Raw genomic sequence first — 18,739 nt, forward strand, 5'->3', positions numbered from 1 at the left:
TTTGCAAATGGACTTTGTTCAAATGCCAAAATGTTGTTCTTTTGAATATATTCTTGTCATTATTGATATGTACTCTGGTTGGGTAGAACCTTATCCTTGTAAACATGCAGACTCCACCACTGTAGCAAAGAAACTTTTGAAAGAATTCATCCCCAGATTTGGCCTGCCACTCACACTAGACAGTGACCGAGGAACACACTTTACAGGGCAGATTGTTAAAAACATCTGTAAGGCCCTGAACATACACCAGCACCTGCACTGTGCCTACCATCCCCAATCCAGTAGCGCAGTAGAGCGAAAAAACTCTGACTTAAAAACACGCCTGTCTAAAATTTGTGCTGAAACTAACTTGAAATGGCCAGATGCATTGCCACTGGCACTCATGCACATTAGAAACACTGCCAACAGAAAACACAGACTGTCCCCGCATGAAATTCTCATGGCACGTCCCATGAGAATGGCCACTACACCACCCCCATTTCCTCATCAGACTAATCTTCAGTTGGATGATGAAACTGTTTTAAATTACTGTAAGGCACTAATGAAATGTGTCAGATCTATTCATTCACAGGTTCAGGAAGCACTGCCACCTGCTGCAGACGTCCCGTGCCATTCGCTTGAGCCTGGAAACTGGGTATATATCAAGGTTCATCAATGAAAAAACTCACTCCAGCCCAGATGGAAGGGCCCCTTCCAGGTGCTCCTAACCACTAACACAGCCGTTCGTTGCCAAGGACACCAGACGTGGACTCACGCCTCGCACTGTAAAAAGGTTTCACCTCCATTGGACCCCGAAACAGCTGAATTCCAACGGGACAGAAAGACTCCACAAGCTGGTAGTGAGCTCAGCGCCTGCCAGCAGAAGTATTCAGGACCAGTGGTGAGCATAGCGCCCACTGACAAAGAGGATTTACCACTACAGAGTGAAGAAGATGTGCCCCCGCAACACCACTATGCCCTCCGGGAAAGGAAAAAGGCCTCCACCTAGTTCCTGGTTCCCAAGATGGGATTGGTTGGTCATGACTTGGGTAATTCTTAGTGTCGCGGCGCACCTCACTGCCCCGCTCCTAGAGAGGGGAAGACTGCCAGAGGAAAAGCCCTGGCAGTACATAAGGAGCCCTAGTGGGGATTAGGGAGTACAGGTGTGAATTGCCGGGGCAAGTAATGTGAATCAGCTGCTTGTAGGAGGCAGGGCCTGGCCCTTATAAAACCTAGGGCGGAAGCCAGGCTAGCAGTTTCCCGCTAGCAGCTGGAGAGGCAGGAGCTTCCTCAGCCAGGATATAGGGAGAACCCTGATTGCAAGTATAGCTCGTGAGAGCTCCAGGGAGAGTTCCAATGATGTTGAATTACAGCCAGGAGGCTTATGTTGTTATGGCCCAGTGCCTTAGGTTTTGGTTATAGCCAGGAGGCTTGTGTTTGCTTTAGTGTTTGTATTACACCGGTGGTTTGGGTGAGGCTATTAGGGGTTGGAGGAGGCCTCATCGGGGACTCGCAAGGGAGTGTGAGGACCCCGGCGCCAGTAAGGGCGCAACTTATGGGGTGCGTAGACCCCAGCCCCGAAGAGGGGTGTTTTGAGAAGCCCCAGCGGGAGCACGATGAGCCCCAGGAGGGGGCAGTACCAGGAAGCCCAAGCATGGGCGTGGCGAGCCCCAGGAAGGGGGAGCACACTTTAGAGAAGCCCAGCATGGGCACAGCGAGCCCCAGAGAGGGGGCGGCACTATTAGGGAGCCCAGCGGGGCACAGCGAGCCCCAGGGAGGGGGCGGCACTATTAGGGAGCCCAGCGGGGCACAGTGAGCCCCAGAGAGGGGGCGGTATTATTATTGGGGAGCCCGGTGCAGGCAGGTAGAGTCCCAGAGAAAGAGGGGACTATTGAGAAGCCCTAGTGCAGGCACAGCGAGCCCCGAAGAGGGGGAGCGCCTTATTGAGAAGCCTGAGACGGGCGTAGCGAGCCCGGTTGAAGGCTAGCACAGCGCTAGACCTTAGACAGGGGTAAGGTGCTGCGGTGGACCCCAGGAAAAGAGGTTAGCAGCATGGTGCACCCAAGAGAAGGACAGGGTGCTACGGTGGTCCCCAGGAAAAGGGGATAGCGGTACAGTGTCCAGGAAAAGGGGAAGCAGCGCGGTGGGCCTGAAAGACTGGAGGCTCGATATAGAGTCCCAAAGCGGGCAAGGGTCCCTGAGCGGGACAACACTTTTAGAGGAGGCCCAGAGAGGGCACCGAGACCCCAGAGAGGGGGCATGATTGAGAAGGCCCAGTGCGGGCGTGACAAACCGTAGGAAGGGGGGGCAGCATTTTGGGAAGCCCAAGGTGGGCACGGCGAGCCCCGAAGAGGGGAGCGCCCTATGTAGAGAAGGCCCCAGAGAAGAGGGCAGCACTAGAGAAGGCCTGGGAGAGCGGGCAGGTATTTTGACAGTCCAACGTCCAGTACATCTGCGAGGCTTGGGGCGTGGTATTAGGGGTTGGTAGGAGCCACACTTAGCCCATAAGGCTAGGGTGCCTGAGTAGCACCCATCGTACAGGGAGACCACAAGAGTCCAGGAAAACTGCGGGGACAGAGGTCCCGATACGCCGTGCCCAAGGTGGTATAAGGCAGCCTCCCAACATATACTGAACATCAAAGATGTGGCGGGCGAGAAGAAGAGGGTGCCCTCGGGCCTGCCTTGACACGGTGAGAGGGACCTTAAGGAGGTCATGGCCCTCCTGCAGGACCCCGCCGTGACACTTAGTTTGCTTGTCTGGATCATCCTACATGAATCTAAAGACTCAGTAACTGAAGAAAACATGATAAACAACTTAATATTGCAGAATAGATCAAGAAGGTCACTATTTCATCACCAAAATGTTTTCCTCCAATTATCTTACCAATTTGCAAAGGACTTAAATGTTTCTCAGTGTTGGGTATGCAGTCATGCCCCTATTCATTCTACCGGGGGAATACCCATAATATCAACACCTTTAAACGCCACACAAATGTTGGCCCCTTACTATTCAGATTTTAAAGGAAATGAAACCTGGCAGGATATAAAATTTAACCGATTTGATTGTATACCGTTAGCCTATGCCACCCTGGGAAAATTTTGTTGAACCTGTAACGGATCTGAATTTTCAGTAGGAATCAGTAAATGTGAGAGAGAATTTAAGATAAATGGGGCGTGGTTCTCTAATGGTTCCTGGATATCTAATTATACTCCCAAACAAAGTGGATTTTCAGGTTATTATACACAACGGATGATGAGACCACGCTGTAATGATAGCCACGGGTTTACTGCACTGGCTGGCCATTATTTTACATGTGGAGGCAAGGCCTATAAACACCTTCCTTTTGGATGGGAAGGAACATGCTAGGTCTCTGCAATATATCCCGCTATTGCTGTTAGATCTTACTTGCCAAAAGGAAAGATTCGCAACATGCGGGAAATTACAGAAACTCAGAGATTTTGGGGAATCATGTTTCCCAACTATGGTGCAGGCTTAGCCATGTCTGAAATAAAGAAAGTTGCAGCATCCCTAGAAAAGATAGCTAATGCTACTGCTATTGGTCTTCACGAAATAAATAATGAAATGAAGAAAATAAGACAGATAACTTAACAAAACAGACTTGCTTTAGATTACATGTTAGCCAGCAAAGGAGGAGTCTGTGCTTTAATTGGTAAAGAATGCTGTACTTACATCCCTGATAATTCTGAAAAAATACAAGGTTTGGCTGAACATATTCAAAAGGAAGCAGCCAAATTACATGAGCCAGACGACTGGAATTTAAGTTCATGGTTTAGGTCCCTTTTTGGCTCCTTAGGATCCACCATTATTCATGGATTATTGATATTTTTTATTATTATTGTCCTGATATGTGTAATTTTCATGCTCATATGCTGTTGTCTGTGCGGGCCGGGAGTGGTCTGAGGCTTTCAGGGGCACGTGGCGGGCTGTGGCCAGCAGCCCTGGCACGTGGGTCGGGGAACTCGGCACGGCGGACTAGAATTAGGCACGGACGCGTAGCGGTTGATTAAAGATTATTTTACTTACACCGTAGATGGTCGCGGCGCAAGCAGGAAAACTTGCTTGCGTTGCAGTTACAGATAGAAAAGAAGAAGAGCGGACAAGAGTTCTAACCGCGAACTCTGGTCCAAGGCCGGCTGAGAGCTCTAGAACCGCGAGCCCGTTGAATCAACCGGACGAAATAACCTGAAGAGCTCTGGATACCACGATGAGAGTCCGAAAGGTGACTCTCCACAAGCGCGCAGGGAAGGGTATGTCTAGGGATCAGGCGGCGACGGGGAGGGGCTAGAGGTTTATCAGGCCCCTGTATCCTTCTTAAGGCACACGCTGGGTTCGTTAAGCTCCACAGCGCGCTTACAGTTCTTCACGAGATGTGAAGTCCTCCTTCTCCTCCTCCAACTTGGGCGGAAACCGCTCAAGCCTCTTATACGGATAGCAAGCCAATCGCTAGCCGCCACGTGGGAACAATTTAGAAACAGCCAATAGTGGGACACAAATTTACATATGAGTGGCGGGAACTCCTTTGCACCGGGGTTGTCTCTATGCAACTGAGAATTGCACCGTGCAAAGAAAGCTCCATGTGGCGGGAAATAATTCTGCAGTGCCGAAGCGCACACACAATCATACCCTTTGGGTCATGACATTGTCTAAGCTACATATCTAAGCAAACCCAACCAGGGAATAGATTAATGTTCCTGCAAATATCTGAACAAAATCAGCAGAAGGAAAATGGAAAAAAACACACCACAGAAACTAAAATGATGGTACTAAAAAGATGTGAGCAGATTGAAAGAAGATATAGAAAGATGCAAGATGAAATAGAGAGACTCATGGGAATAGAAATAGAATAAGATGAGACTTGTAAGTCTCAAAGGGGGGAAATGTGGAAGCAAAGGATGGCTAAGGCCTCAAGGGGGGAGAAAGAAATTCCTTAAATAAGAGGAAGATGACCATTAAACTGTCTTGAAGGACACAAGACAGATAGCCCCATGGTGGGAAAAGTTAGTTTAGGCAACCCTTTGTCTTGAATCTATAAAAGGTTGATTGCCCTGGATGTGAATTAGAGAGGCCACAGCAGAAATCTTCCTGTAAGGGTCTCTCTCCGATAGCTATCAAAATAAAGTTTCTACCTGACCTGATTCCAAATTCTACAGCATGTTTTTTCCACGACACTTTGAAGGTTTTTAAGGGCTGTATAAACCATTGCATAATCTGTAACAGATTTTGGAATTACTGCCAGGAAACCAATATGCCTCAGAGGCATTTTTGCTCTTAATAATAAAGCACAACATCCAGCCCTTGTAGGAGTGGGTGTGGCTGATGAGCTTTCACTTCAAAGCCCATTCTTCACCAAGGAGAGAATAAACTTTGATTCTGCTTGTAGTTCAGCTTTGTGTTTGAAGTTTATAAGAGAGTCATCAGCCCAGAAATCTGTGAGTAGGCAAGGTTTAGTAGTAATCTTGAATGTTATGGCACTGAAGCTCACTCATTAAATGGGTTCCACTTCTAGCCACATCAGTTTCAGAACTTGTTGGCTTTACTAGAACTTCACTGGGGCCAGGCTTCACCTGAAATAGAACACTTACTGTGTCATGGGAACTGTGCATGTCACTGATTGTTGAATGGTCTTCATGGGTCAAAGTGATCTACAGCACTGAGTGTAAAGTTTTCTTTTCTGAAATGAGCAGGTAAAGGAGTTTTCCCATGAGCACTGCTGTAAATAATGTATGCTGCCTGTGTTCTTCTGAAATGCTGCACTTTGTTGTAGCTATGATACTAATGACTTGTTCATGGCAGTAATCAATTGTTTCCATTTATCGCATATTCCAGAGGTTGTCAATTTGGGGTATGCATACCCCTAGGGGTACTTGGAAAGATCTTCAGGGGACAAGTGGGTGAACAGGGCCAGAGTGCACTCCAGGGCGCGGCAGCAGTGCCTCCCCCAATGCATTGCCACACATGGCCTCTTACCCAAGGGAGGAGGAGTGCACTGGGTGCCGCCGGCCCCGTACAGCACACCGTGGCATCTCCCCACCTCAGCTCACTCTCCTGAATGACTGCCGCCTGTGGCCAATAGCTGACAGTGAGGAGGCAGCCCTCTGTGGACAGACGTGGGGCGGGGGGCTCACACATGGCAGCCACCGCCTCCCAAAAGCGGGGCTGGGGGGCTTGAGGACAGAGGCCCTTCCTTCTGCAGGCTGCACAGGTGCTGGCTGGCTGGCCAGATGTGGGGGGTGGGGGCTCACACGCAGTGGCCACCACCATCCACCACTCCACACCACTGCCACCACCCACCAACTTCTGACAGCCAGTTGCACGTGTGGCTCCATGGGCTGCTGACACGTGGTGCGCAATTGGCCAGGATGAGGCCTGTCAGCAGCCCACAGAGCCACACACGCAACCGGCCATGGAAAAGCAGCACGCAGTGGCACGCAGCAGCAGTGGCGGCAGTTGTTGCCTCATGCAAGCACCCCCGCTCCCACGTCTAGCCGCCACCACCAGAAGGGGTATACTAACCGCACCCTTTCTTGCATAAATAGGGGCCTAACCACACCCTTTCTTACATAAGTAAGTGCATCACAAACGGGTCTAGGGAGGTGATACTTCCCCTCTATGCAGCACTGGTCAGGCCGCAGCTTGAAGTACTGCATCCAGTTTTGGGCCCCGCACTTCAGAAGTGATGTGGATGGCCTGGAGTGGGTTCAGAGGAGGGCCACTCATCTGGCTAAAGGCCTGCAGAAAAACCCTATGTGGACCGATTGGGAGACCTGAACCTCTTCAGCCTCCGCAATACGAGGCTGAGAGGTGATCTTGTGGCCGCCTACAAACTCACCAGGGGGGCCAGCAAGAAATAGGGGATACAATGTTTACAAGGGCGCCCGTTGGGGTAACTAGAAATAATGGCCACAAACTGAAAGAGAGAAAATTCAGACTGGACATCAGGACAATATTCTTTACAGTGAGGGTTGCAAAATATGGAATACGCTTCCGTATTGGTGGTGCTGTCCCCTTCCTTGGAGGTATTTAAAAGGACATTGGACAGACATCTGGCTGGGGTCATCTGACCCCAGAACTCTTTCCTGCCCAGGGCAGGGGTGCAGACTCGATAGGTTCCCTCCGACCCTAACAACTATGAAACTAGTTTTAAAATGGTCGAAAACTCCTGGTATATTGCATGGCCAGTCATGATCTGAAGTGGGGGGGGTTTCCGGCCATTATAAACTGAGTAATATAGGATCTGAAATAATACTTAAGCATTTAGGGTTGATTTGCTTTAATATGAAAGTATTTTAGATGTCCTATTCTCAAATGCTTCACCATCACTTTCATCACTGTTATTCCCTGACATATCTTCATGCTGGTGTTCCTCAGACACCATATTGGATATTAACACTCCCTTATTTACATTGAGTAGCACTGAGAAAAATGCCAAGTTCATTTGGCAATTGAGTTCTTGACCACACTGACCTCTATTCATCAGAATCACAAACCTATCTTCTAGTCCAAAATCTACTTTTTTAAGGGATTCCCATGTGTCCTTCACTGCTGTTTTAAGGCATCTACTTTTCTGATGTGTTTAAAAATTTCATCTGGTGTTAGATCAGCAAAAAGCACCATTATAGACTCATTTTTACAGTCTGAATAACTGAAAAGTATCCCATCTCCATGACACTTTTGTAAACGCATCTTCACTTCGTTATTCCTTATTACGTTACCATCTGCCAAATCATTTACAATATTTCTCTTACTTCAGAAAGTGTGAAATGATAGCCATCTTTCAACATAGGCCCCACAATTTCATTTGCTTTCTCAAAAAATGTATCCCTAAGAGAGGGTGTTTTCTGGGTAACAGACTGCTTAGGAGTGTTGTTGTATTTCTTCAGGTACATTTTCAGGCATACTTTGTGATAAAGTAAATCTGCTCCAAACACTTGGGATTCTAATTCCAGGTCTGCAATTTGAGAGAACACATCATCCTGGAGATGAAGAGCAGCTGCCAAAAATTTGTAAAACCTTTGTGTTTCACAGATGCAGAACTTATCTCTTATTTTGTTCTGACTTTGCTGGCTGCACATAACTCAAGGAAGATTTGCTGGTTGTAGTCCGCAGGTTTGTCATTGCCCTGAAATAAAATAGTTTTCTGAAAGCATACTGTTAGGTTTACAATAATTTGGATTTTTAAGAAGTATTAGCTTTACAGCTGAATACAAGGCATGACCTGTGGCCTAGCAATGCAGCTGACCACAAGGCAGAATGATAGCTAGGCCTTTGCTTGTGTCAAGTAATCATTTTAACTGCAACAAGCATTTTCTGAGTTAAAAAGTGAATCTGTGTCTGTGTGCTAAAAAAAATCAGCTACAGCTAGAAGTAAGATAAGACAGAGAAACCATTGTTTGAGCTTACTCGTTGTGTCCTTGAGAAGTATCTTCTACTGTGTAAGGTTTTGCTAACATAATGTTACTGTTACTTAACTTTTAGCTTTTAAAAAAGTGCTAGTTCAGCTTAATAGAAATATGCTGTTACAAAGATTTGTAGAGCACCGCCCCAAGTATTGCTTTTTGTTAACCATATAGTCTTGCTTTGTTGTAAGAAGTATAAAAGATCGCCTCACCCTTGAGGGGGGGCCATTTTGCCTTTTGCTGGCTTTATGGTCTTTGCTCGAGCAAATAAACAGCTGTCTTTCTTTACCTGCGTTGTCTGTCAATCAAATTACAGCTAGACAACGGACCTTAGGGAGGTTTCTCCCACCACAATTTGGCACCCCAGATGGGACCCGTCTAGCTTGACGCCTTTGGAGACCTCCATCCCCCGACACCCCAGCGCGCACCAGGTGAGTTCACCTATTGGGTTAGTCTCGGGAGGTGGACGGTCCCCTCAGGACCAATAAGGCGGGATCCTCAAGTCGGGTAAAGGAATGGTACCAGCGAGTACCTCAGGTCAGGTATGTTTTTGGTTTCTATCTGGTTTCTGGTTTTCTGGTTTTACCTCTAGAGGTCTCTGGAAGCAGTCTTTGAGGGTATCTGTCTGCTGATCTAAACGCTGATAGAGCCAGCAGCCTCGCCGAAAGGCAAAAGACACAGATATAAGGTAGAAATGCTGTTATAACGGCCAATGACTAGGGTCTCGGACTCAAGACGCCCCTCCTCACGGAGAAAGCCAGTGGGGTCCGAGAACACCGGTTGTTGTACGTGGACGAAACAGCTTCTAGGCAGGTAGAACTTAGGGATATAAGACTGCTTGTGCTTGGATATAATCATGGGTTCCAGTCTAGGGAAAGTTATTCCTGATTCACCCCTTGATTTTATGATTAAGAATTGGAAACATTTGGAGGGACGGGCGGAACTGTCCAAGTCTCGTATGGCAGAACTCTGTTTAACTAATTGGACGTCTTATACGTCCCAGTTAGATTTGGGAAGACAATGGCCAGAAAATGGATTATTTGACCTAAATCGTCTGGCTGCCTTATGAAAGATCTTGGAGGACCTCCACCCTGGCCAAATTAGTTATTGGTATTTATGGGACAACGTTGCTAGCAAGCAATTAAAACCTTTAGCTTCCCAGACCCCTGCACCTTTTCCAAATCTGTTAGCTCCCCTTCTATATCCAAAACCTGCTGCACCACCGTCATATTCAGAAGATGATTACAGACCCATGCCTAGGCCCCCTAACCTACCATTGATACCACCCCAAATGTTTGAACCCCAAAACATTGCCCCTGGGCCGGCCGAGGGACTGGGAAGTCTTCGGGAGGCATCACCTCGATTGTCTCTCTCAGAATCCCCGAGTCCCGGATCTGGAGATGGGTCCAGAGATCCCTCTCCAGATTCCAGTTCTACTCCGATTTCAAATCGCACTCATCAAAAATTGTCTAAGCCTGAACTTCAGTTACCTCTAAGAGAATACCCTGTGCCTGGCGAGGGTGGAGAAGTTATCAGTCACTGGACACATGCTCCGTTCTCCACCACAGACCTCTTAAACTGGCAAGAAAACACCCCCAGGCTCAGAGATGATCCCGAAGTAGTTCTAAGACGCTTCAAAACCATTTTCATGACTCATAACCCCTCCTGGTCAGATGTCATGCAGCTTCTCGAAAGCCTCTTAACTATGGACGAGAAGACTCAAGTACTACGCCATGCTGACCAATTTCTAGCCGATCAGCCCCATGAAAACCACCCCATGCCTAATGGCGTGCCCAGGCAAAATCCGAATTGGAATTACAATCAGGAAAGGGGGCAAAATTCAATACGAATGCTGAAAGACAGCATTTTAGAAGGATTAAAGAAAGCAGGAGACAAAACTACAAACTGGTCCAAAGTGACAGCTACTGTTCAGGGTCCCGAAGAACACCCTTCAGACTATTTTGAAAGACTCTGTAAAGCTATAAGTCAGTATGGAAACATGGACCCCGAGACACCTGCCACTTTGCCCGTGTTAAGACTTGTGTTCATAAGTCAGGCTAGCGAAGATATTAGAAAAAAGCTTCAACATAACACTGAGGGTGTTGAGGGCAAATCCATGGCAGAAATCTTAGCCATTGCTACTAAAACTTTTAATGGAAGGGAAGAAAAAAAGAAGAAAGAAAAACAAAAAGAAGATCAGTCCAACATTCGCATGTTGGCAGCAGTAATACAGCCCACAAATGCCTACAGAACCAATCTGCCCCGTGGCCCAAGGCCCTTTGTGCCTAGGCAACCGGGCCGTACCTACCAACCGTATGGGCCCAACGTGTGTCATTACTGTAAACAGGAAGGACACTGGAAAAGAGAGTGCAAGTTAAGACCAAAAAGATCCCCAAGTGATAACCCTGAAAATCAAAAATTCAAGAACCCTCAGTTCACTACTGTTACCCCAGATCTTGCTCAAAACCAATGTGACGACTGACGTGATGAGGGAGATTCTACATGCCACTTTCTGCAACTATCCTCTGTCCAACCTAAAGAAGTCACCCTAAACTGCAGTGCTCAAGATCCCCAATACCCTTAAAGATAGGAGAACACGTCTACGAGTGCCTGCTAGACACAGGGGCAACATTTTCCAGTATTTCCAAACGACATTTTTCACCAAGTGAAAAACAAGTCACTGTTATGGGAATTGAGGGAAAACCCTTCCGTTGCTCATTTTCACAACCCACGAATGTAAAAATTGGCCCCCTCTCAGCAGAACACTCTTTTCTTCTAGCAACTGGCCCTGTTAACCTTCTTGGACGGGATCTTCTTTGCAAACTACAAGCCACCATACAGTGCTCACCTGACGGAATTATTCTAACGTTTCCGTCCTCCCTGGTCCCAATGATAGCCACAGTGCTTGCAGTTACAGAAGACTCGAGCTTGCAGTCTCTTCCCCTTGTTCTAAAAGAAAGGGTACCCCCAGAGCTTTGGGGCCTCACCTCCAGCTCGGTGGGACTCCTAAAATCTGCAGATCCTGTCAAAATTCTAATTCGTACCAATCTTGAGCCACCTAAAGTACCCCAGTATCCTTTGAAAGCAGAAGCTATTGAGGGACTCAAGCCTTTAATTGAAGATTTTTCTAAACAAGGAATTTTAATTCCCTGTCAGTCCCCCTGTAACACACCTATACTCCCAGTAAAGAAACCCAAGCCTGGTCCAGACGGGAAACCTGTGTATCGTCTGGTTCAAGATCTCAGACAAATTAATAAGTATGTCATTCCTCGACACCCGGTTGTTCCTAACCCCAATACTATTTTAACTGCAATACCCCCTGACACTGCTTTTTATACCGTAATAGACCTCTGTTCTGCTTTCTTCAACATCCCCATCCACCCTGAATCCCAATATCTTTTTGCCTTCACCTGGGGTTCTTCTCAACTGACCTGGACAAGGTTACCCCAAGGATATGTAGAATCTCCCAGCATTTTTTTTCAAATTCTTCACAAAGATTTGCAAGATTTTACTTTTCCTAACTCCTCATCCCTTCTAATATACGTGGATGATTTACTCTTATGCTCTGCCTCATCAGAAGCATGTATTCAAGACACCATCATTTTACTCACTGCACTAGCTGCCAAAGGCCACAAGGTATCACCAAATAAGCTTCAGTTTTGTAAATCCACTGTTAAATACTTGGGCCACATTTTGGAGCCTGGCCAAAGACGCCTGAGTGATGACAGAATCCAAGCTATCCTAAATATTCCCAAGCCTATAACAAAGCGTCAAGTTCGGGGTCTGCTGGGAATGGTGGGGTTCTGTCGCTCCTGGATTCCAGCCTTCGGAGAGTTAACCAAACCACTTGTACAGCTTACTACAAAAGAGGCAGAAGAGCCAGTCTTTTGGGATCATGAAGCTGCCCGTAGTTTCAATAATATAAAATCTGCTTTAACTTCTGCCCCTGCCCTAGGGCTACCAGATTATCGAAAACCTTTCACCCTCTTTGTCCATGAGCGACTAGGAGTAGCCTCTTGGGTACTTACTCAACCCTTAGGCAACACCCAACGCCCGGTAGCTTACTTCTCTGCACAATTAGATCCAGTGGCAAAGGGGGGAGTAGACTGCCTTCGTGCAGTGGCAGCAGCTGCAATTATAGTCGAGAAAGCCCAGGAATTAGTCCTCGGATATCCCCTTATCCTCAAGGCTCCACATGCAGTTGCCCTACTTCTACTCCAGAAAAATACTCAACATTTTTCTCATCAGAGAATGAACAAGTATGAAACCACACTTTTAATGGCTACAAACCTGGTCATAGAGAGATGTAATACCCTGAATCCGGCTACTCTATTACCTCTACCCAGCGACGGGGAACCAGACTCTCACGATTGCCTTCAAGTTGCAGCATTTTCAGACAAACCCAGGGTAGATCTTAGTGACCTACCCTTAGACAACCCTGACTTGATTTTTTTTGTAGATGGCTCTTCAAAATTAGTAAATGGAGTTAGAAAAACGGGTTATGCAGTAGTAACTCCATTTGAAGTACTTGAAGCTGAACCACTGCCTGGGCAGTTGAGCTCGCAGGCGGCTGAACTTACTGCCCTTACACGAGCTTGTCAATTAGCATCGGGCCACTCTGTAAATATCTGGACTGATTCTAAGTATGCCTTTGGAATCTGTCATGCCACTGGACAATTGTGGAAACAGAGAGGATTTATGACAGCTTCTGGAACTAAAATATCAAATGCTAAACAAGTCAATGATCTCCTACAAGCTATAATGTTGCCAAAAACATTAGCGGTAATGCATTGCCCAGCTCATACCAAAAAGGGAGATCAAGTCTCAAAAGGCAATGCCCTGGCCGATGCTGCAGCTCAAACAGCAGCCTTACAACCACTATCCACCCTAGCCTTCCAAGCTCAAATTCCCCAGTCAAAGGCATATTTGGGAATATTGCTAGAGCCAAAAATGTACGAGTCTACACCACCTTTAGAACAACAGAGATGGAAAGCGGCAGGAGCCACCTGTGAAAAAGACGGAATATGGCGATTGCCAGATGAAAGGATAGTGTTACCTAAAGCAGCTCTTAGACCCTATCTGCAACAACTCCATCAAAGCGAGCATTTAGGTTGTGAAAAACTTGCCACTATTACTAACAGGCTGTTCTATGCACCCGGAGTCTACCAGGAAGCAAAAAGGCTTTTAGAACACTGCAGTATATGCAAAAGGTTTAATATCAAGGGAGAAAAATCAGGACCCCCTGGGGCCCGCCCCTGGGCTTATACTCCCTTTGAAAGACTACAAATAGATTTTGCTGATATGCCTAAAGACAATGGGTACAAAAACCTCCTAGTAATTGTTGACCAACTCACAGGGTGGGTAGAAGCTTTCCCCACCAGAAGAGCTACAGCACAACAAATAGTAAAAATACTCCTTAATGAAATTATACCCAGGTTTGGTCCTCCACATATCATTGAAAGCGATCAAGGATCGCATTTTACTGCTGACATAAATAAAACACTGGCCAGCTGCCTAGGAATAGAATGGAAATTCCATACCCCTTGGCACCCAGAAAGCTCAGGACAAGTAGAGAGAATGAATCAGACCCTGAAACAAAAATTGGAAAGCTATGTGCTGAGAGCGGGTTAAAATGGACTAAGATTCTCCCACTGGCCCTTATGTCCATCAGAACTACCCCCAGGAGAAAACTAAAGCTCAGCCCTTACGAGCTGCTGTTTGGACACCCTGTTCCCCAACATTTCCCCTTATTACCGGCTCACACTTCTCTTTTAGGCGATGAAGGACTCACCTCCTATATTTTATCTCTACAGTCTCAGTTAAAATCTCTCCATAGGTATGCTGCTTTAAGCCAACCCCTCCCTGCCGATGTCCCAGCACATCGCATCCAGCCTGGAGACTGGGTGTATGTAAAAATTTGGAAACGGTCTCCCCTTGAATCTAGGTGGCAAGGACCGTATCAAGTCCTCCTCACCTCCCACACTGCCGTAAAAATAGCAGAGAAGGACAACTGGATTCATTATACTCGTACAAAGAAGACAGAAGTTTCACCCGAGCTCAGGATCGGCTCCAACACAAGCTTCCCTGACCTGGAAAAGGGGAAGCCAGAAGAAGACGACTGCGGACTTCGTGGGAGCACCGCATGCCCACCTGACTGCGACAAGGGTGAGCCAGAAGCAGACGAAAAAATAAAAACAAACACCTCCTGGACCTGCAGCCCATTAGATAATATAAAACTCAAACTAACCAAGGTCCACTAATGAACTGTCACCCTTTTGGGGTCCTGCCCAGCCCAGAAAGCACCAAACTCCAAGTACTGCATCCTCTAGACACTTTTGGATCAGCTGAAACCGAGCACTTTGAGACTGTAACATGTCCCAGAAGATCAGTTATTGGAGCTGCAGGGTTGTGCATACTGTTTGTGCTGATTTTGGTTATAATATGGTTTTTATAACTATGTTATTTCTAATCTTTCTCTTTGCTGGAGAAATAAGTCTCTCACAGGGGTCGGCTATAGCTGCCAGTTGCTGCAGATGTGCTAATCCTGGTGCCCGAGGTTTTCCTGTCTGGATAAGCTATTCAATCGAACTCTCTGATATAGACGGGAAGGTCAACATTGCCCGTTGGTATCCTCCCTCACATTGCTGTAGTTCAGCAGAAGTTCGGGTATTTACTTATGGAACAGAATATTGTGTGAAGCCTAGCCACCCAGTTTTCAGACAATTTGCAGAGTCTCCTCAGGCTAAGACTACTCTTAAACCTAATGTTGCCCACATCTCTGATAATAATATGTACCTCCAATACGTTGAGAGAGCCGCTAAAGCAGAAAACCAAAGTGATTGTTGGGTGTGCAGTCATTTTCCTCTCCACACTCAAGGAGGCATTCCTATGACTCCCATCCCCTTGGGCCCCATCGAGTCACTTTTAAACCCCTCTAATAACCAAGCTTGGGACCAAAGTCAGCAGGAGTTCCTTTTAGTAAAGTCTGTTGTTGGAGATTGGTGTTTCTATGTAAACTGCTCAGTATCAGACTGCATTAATTTAGGCACAAGCATATGTCACCAATATTTTACTAGTTCTAGTGGAGGAGACTGGCGTAATAATAACACAGCAACTCCTACCTATTGCAGCTCTTACAATGATTTCTACAGCAACAAAAATTTAACCAAGGGCACTAATCCTATCTGCACCCCCATCTCCTCTTTAAATAATACCTTGTGATATTGTTTGTACACTGATACCTCCCGGGGACAATGCTTCTTCAATGGAACTGCAAATCCTTCCTTTAAATCAAAGGGTGAACGCAGGGTGCTAGGGTTAGGAAACAGGGGCCGAATACCTCCTAAGTATTCAAACCTCGCTGCTTTAAAAGGACAATACTGGGTCTGTGGCTCCCACGCCTACCATAAAATCCCTGCCAAAGGAAAAGGTATCTGCTATCCGGCGATGCTAAAACCCTCTACGTCCTTTGCCACGCACCTTCCACAGGGCAGGTGGCGAAACAAGAGGGATTTGCAAGAAAGCCATGATATAGTAGATAAATATCAAAAAACTCTGCTTACCAAAGGAGTGTTAGTCGGGTGTTCTTTAGCAGGTATACTCCCAGGAGTAGGCACTGCTTGTCTTAGAAGTTTTACACTTCGCCTACAAGCTGTGATAGAAATCATGGCTCATGAATTCAGTGAAGGTCACAAGGAACTCTCGAAGGCCGTTGCTGCCTTGGCTGACACCCAAGAAGAACTTAGACAAATGGTAATTCAAAACCGTATAGCCCTTGATTTTCTCCTCGCTGCTCAAGGGGGAGCTTGCGCAGTTATCGGACCAGAATGTTGCGTTTGGGTTAACAGTTCTTTTACAATAGTACAAACCCACCTCAATGATGCAGCTGTCCATATCCAAAAAGCCGAAGATATAGCAAAAATCCCCAAAGATACATCTCTTAGTTGGCTCACAAATTGGTTACCTTCCCTTACAGGATGGCTTAGACCTTTTGTATTAAGCTTAATTGGAATTGTTATAACTATAATCTGCCTGTTGTGCTGTTTTCAGTGTCTATGCTCTCTAGGACAACAGTTTATGCAAAGGCAAGTAAAAATGTATGGTCAGTTTGTACAAATATCCAGCCTCAATCATCAAAACCTAACCCCACAAGAAGTTGAATACCTAAAAGTGTGTTCCAAAATTTCCTCTGAAATATTGGAACAAAGTGGGGAGTTGTAGTCCGCAGGTTTGTCATTGCCCTGAAATAGAATAGTTTTCTGAAAGCATACTGTTAGGTTTACAATAATTTGGATTTTTAAGAAGTATTAGCTTTACAGCTGAATACAAGGCATGACCTGTGGCCTAGTAATGCAGCTGACCACAAGGCAGAATGATAGCTAGGCCTTTGCTTGTGTCAAGTAATCATTTTAACTGCAACAAGCATTTTCTGAGTTAAAAAGTGAATCTGTGTCTGTGTGCTAAAAAAAATCAGCTACAGCTATAAGTAAGATAAGACAGAGAAACCATTGTTTGAGCTTACTGGTTGTGTCCTTGAGAAGTATCTTCTACTGTGTAAGGTTTTGCTAACATAATGTTACTGTTACTTAACTTTTAGCTTTTAAAAAAGTGCTAGTTCAGCTTAATAGAAATATGCTGTTACAAAGATTTGTAGAGCACCGCCCCAAGTATTGCTTTTTGTTAACCATATAGTCTTGCTTTGTTGTAAGAAGTATAAAAGATCGCCTCACCCTTGAGGGGGGGCCATTTTGCCTTTTGCTGGCTTTATGGTCTTTGCTCGAGCAAATAAACAGCTGTCTTTCTTTACCCGCGTTGTCTGTCAATCAAATTACAGCTAGACAACGGACCTTAGGGAGGTTTCTCCCACAACATGATGATTTATATGAGGATGGAGGTGCTCTTGGTTGTACATAAGAGTGGGTTCTTCATTATGTCTCCTCTTCAGAAAAACAGCTACTGGTAGGTTGACTGTCATTTTCTTCTTACGAGCACAAGGTGGCCTTCTCTAGACATTTTTTCAATGTATATTGCTTATAACATTGGTTATTTACATGGTACACAAATTCACTATCGGTTGATACTTGTCTCAGTCTGTTTGTGACAATATCATTCCTAATCTCTGCTGCTTCCATGATTCATTTTCTTCCATTTTGAAGTTGTAGTCATTTTTTGATCATTTTCAGTCTGACAGATAATGTACTTACTTAAATCAACATGACTGTTCTTCTCATGACTTCCCAGAAATTACAGTTCTTCTCCTCACATGAACTGCCATGGTCTCACTGTATTTCAATCAGACTTCAACCTGAAAAACAGAAGACAAAAACAATTACTTGTGAGTTTGGCTGCAAATATGATGACTTAACAAAAAACATTAAACCCATTAATTAAACTACAGTGACTACAGTAACAGTAACCGGTCATTAAAATAATACACAGTAAATAAAAGAGTACACAATAAAATAAGACAGTAGCAACCTCACACATATGACAAACTCAATAATTATTTTGGTAGGGCAATATATGGTACCAAATGTTTTCAATTACATGGATGTGGAACTTGGGAATGTACTTTCTTCTGTCACTATGACATTGGTAACATCTTTATTGGACTGGTTGACCTTGAAAACATTGGGTTAGACAGCAAGATTGCCTTTGTACCATACTTGGAAGAGGAGACACCAGTCACCAAAGAGCAACTGTCACCATGTTCAAAGATGGCATCCTCCCACATTCTATGCGCTGAATGGTGAAGTCTACCCAAGTTGGTTTTTTTTATCCTTTCACACGTGTTTCCTTAAGGACAGGTGGTTCTTGGTCGGTTTTGACTTTTCTACAGGGGGTCTATGCCAGGGACTGAACTAAAGACAGGCACAAGTTATAGGGCAATAAAGGGAGTTTTAAAAAAGGCTATTTATAATCTTAGGGGTTACAACCTTAGTCAGTTTTGACTTTTCTACAGGGGTCTATGCTTCTCTTCCTCTTGCCCTGTTGATGGTTTAGTATCTTTGTAAATTTTAATGTACTTCTTAAATGAAGTTTGTTCCTTGCTTTGTACTTCGTGGATAAAAAGTCTAGAAAATGCCTTGTACAGTGCTGATATGATGCTTTGAACTGTACCTCACAGCATGTTTTGAAAACTGAAGCCTCAGAAAGGACATTGACCAAAACCTGAGGCCCAGGGTGCAGACAGAAGTTACATTTTTCATGCAACTGACACTGTGAAAGCTCTCTACAGCCATGTCGTGACAAGTGAATGGTTGCAAAGCACTTTAAAAGTGGATGATTGCATGACAAAATTAATCCTCATCTAATCAAAAATCAGATGAAGGCGTTCCACTTT

At 45.5% G+C, this 18,739-nt stretch overlaps 2 long non-coding RNA genes across 5 annotated transcripts in view; one reads left to right on the top strand and one right to left on the bottom strand.

Moving 5' to 3' along the window:
* Positions 1–16,577, bottom strand: part of LOC109283717 (uncharacterized) — a 68,720-nt gene extending 52,143 nt beyond the window's left edge. For all 4 annotated transcript variants that reach the window (XR_009456424.1, XR_009456423.1, XR_009456422.1 and 1 more), the window contains exon 1: positions 15,960–16,577. This is a non-coding gene — a long non-coding RNA (uncharacterized LOC109283717). The remainder of the gene's footprint in view (positions 1–15,959) is intronic.
* LOC132244688 (uncharacterized) lies at positions 6,436–17,202 on the top strand. The gene is made up of 2 exons (XR_009456425.1): positions 6,436–8,828; positions 14,234–17,202. It is a non-coding gene; the product is annotated as an uncharacterized LOC132244688 (long non-coding RNA).
* The last annotated feature ends 1,537 nt before the right edge of the window (positions 17,203–18,739 follow it).

This window comes from Alligator mississippiensis, chromosome 13 (assembly GCF_030867095.1).
Source record: "Alligator mississippiensis isolate rAllMis1 chromosome 13, rAllMis1, whole genome shotgun sequence".
NCBI classification, from domain to species: Eukaryota; Metazoa; Chordata; order Crocodylia; family Alligatoridae; genus Alligator; species Alligator mississippiensis.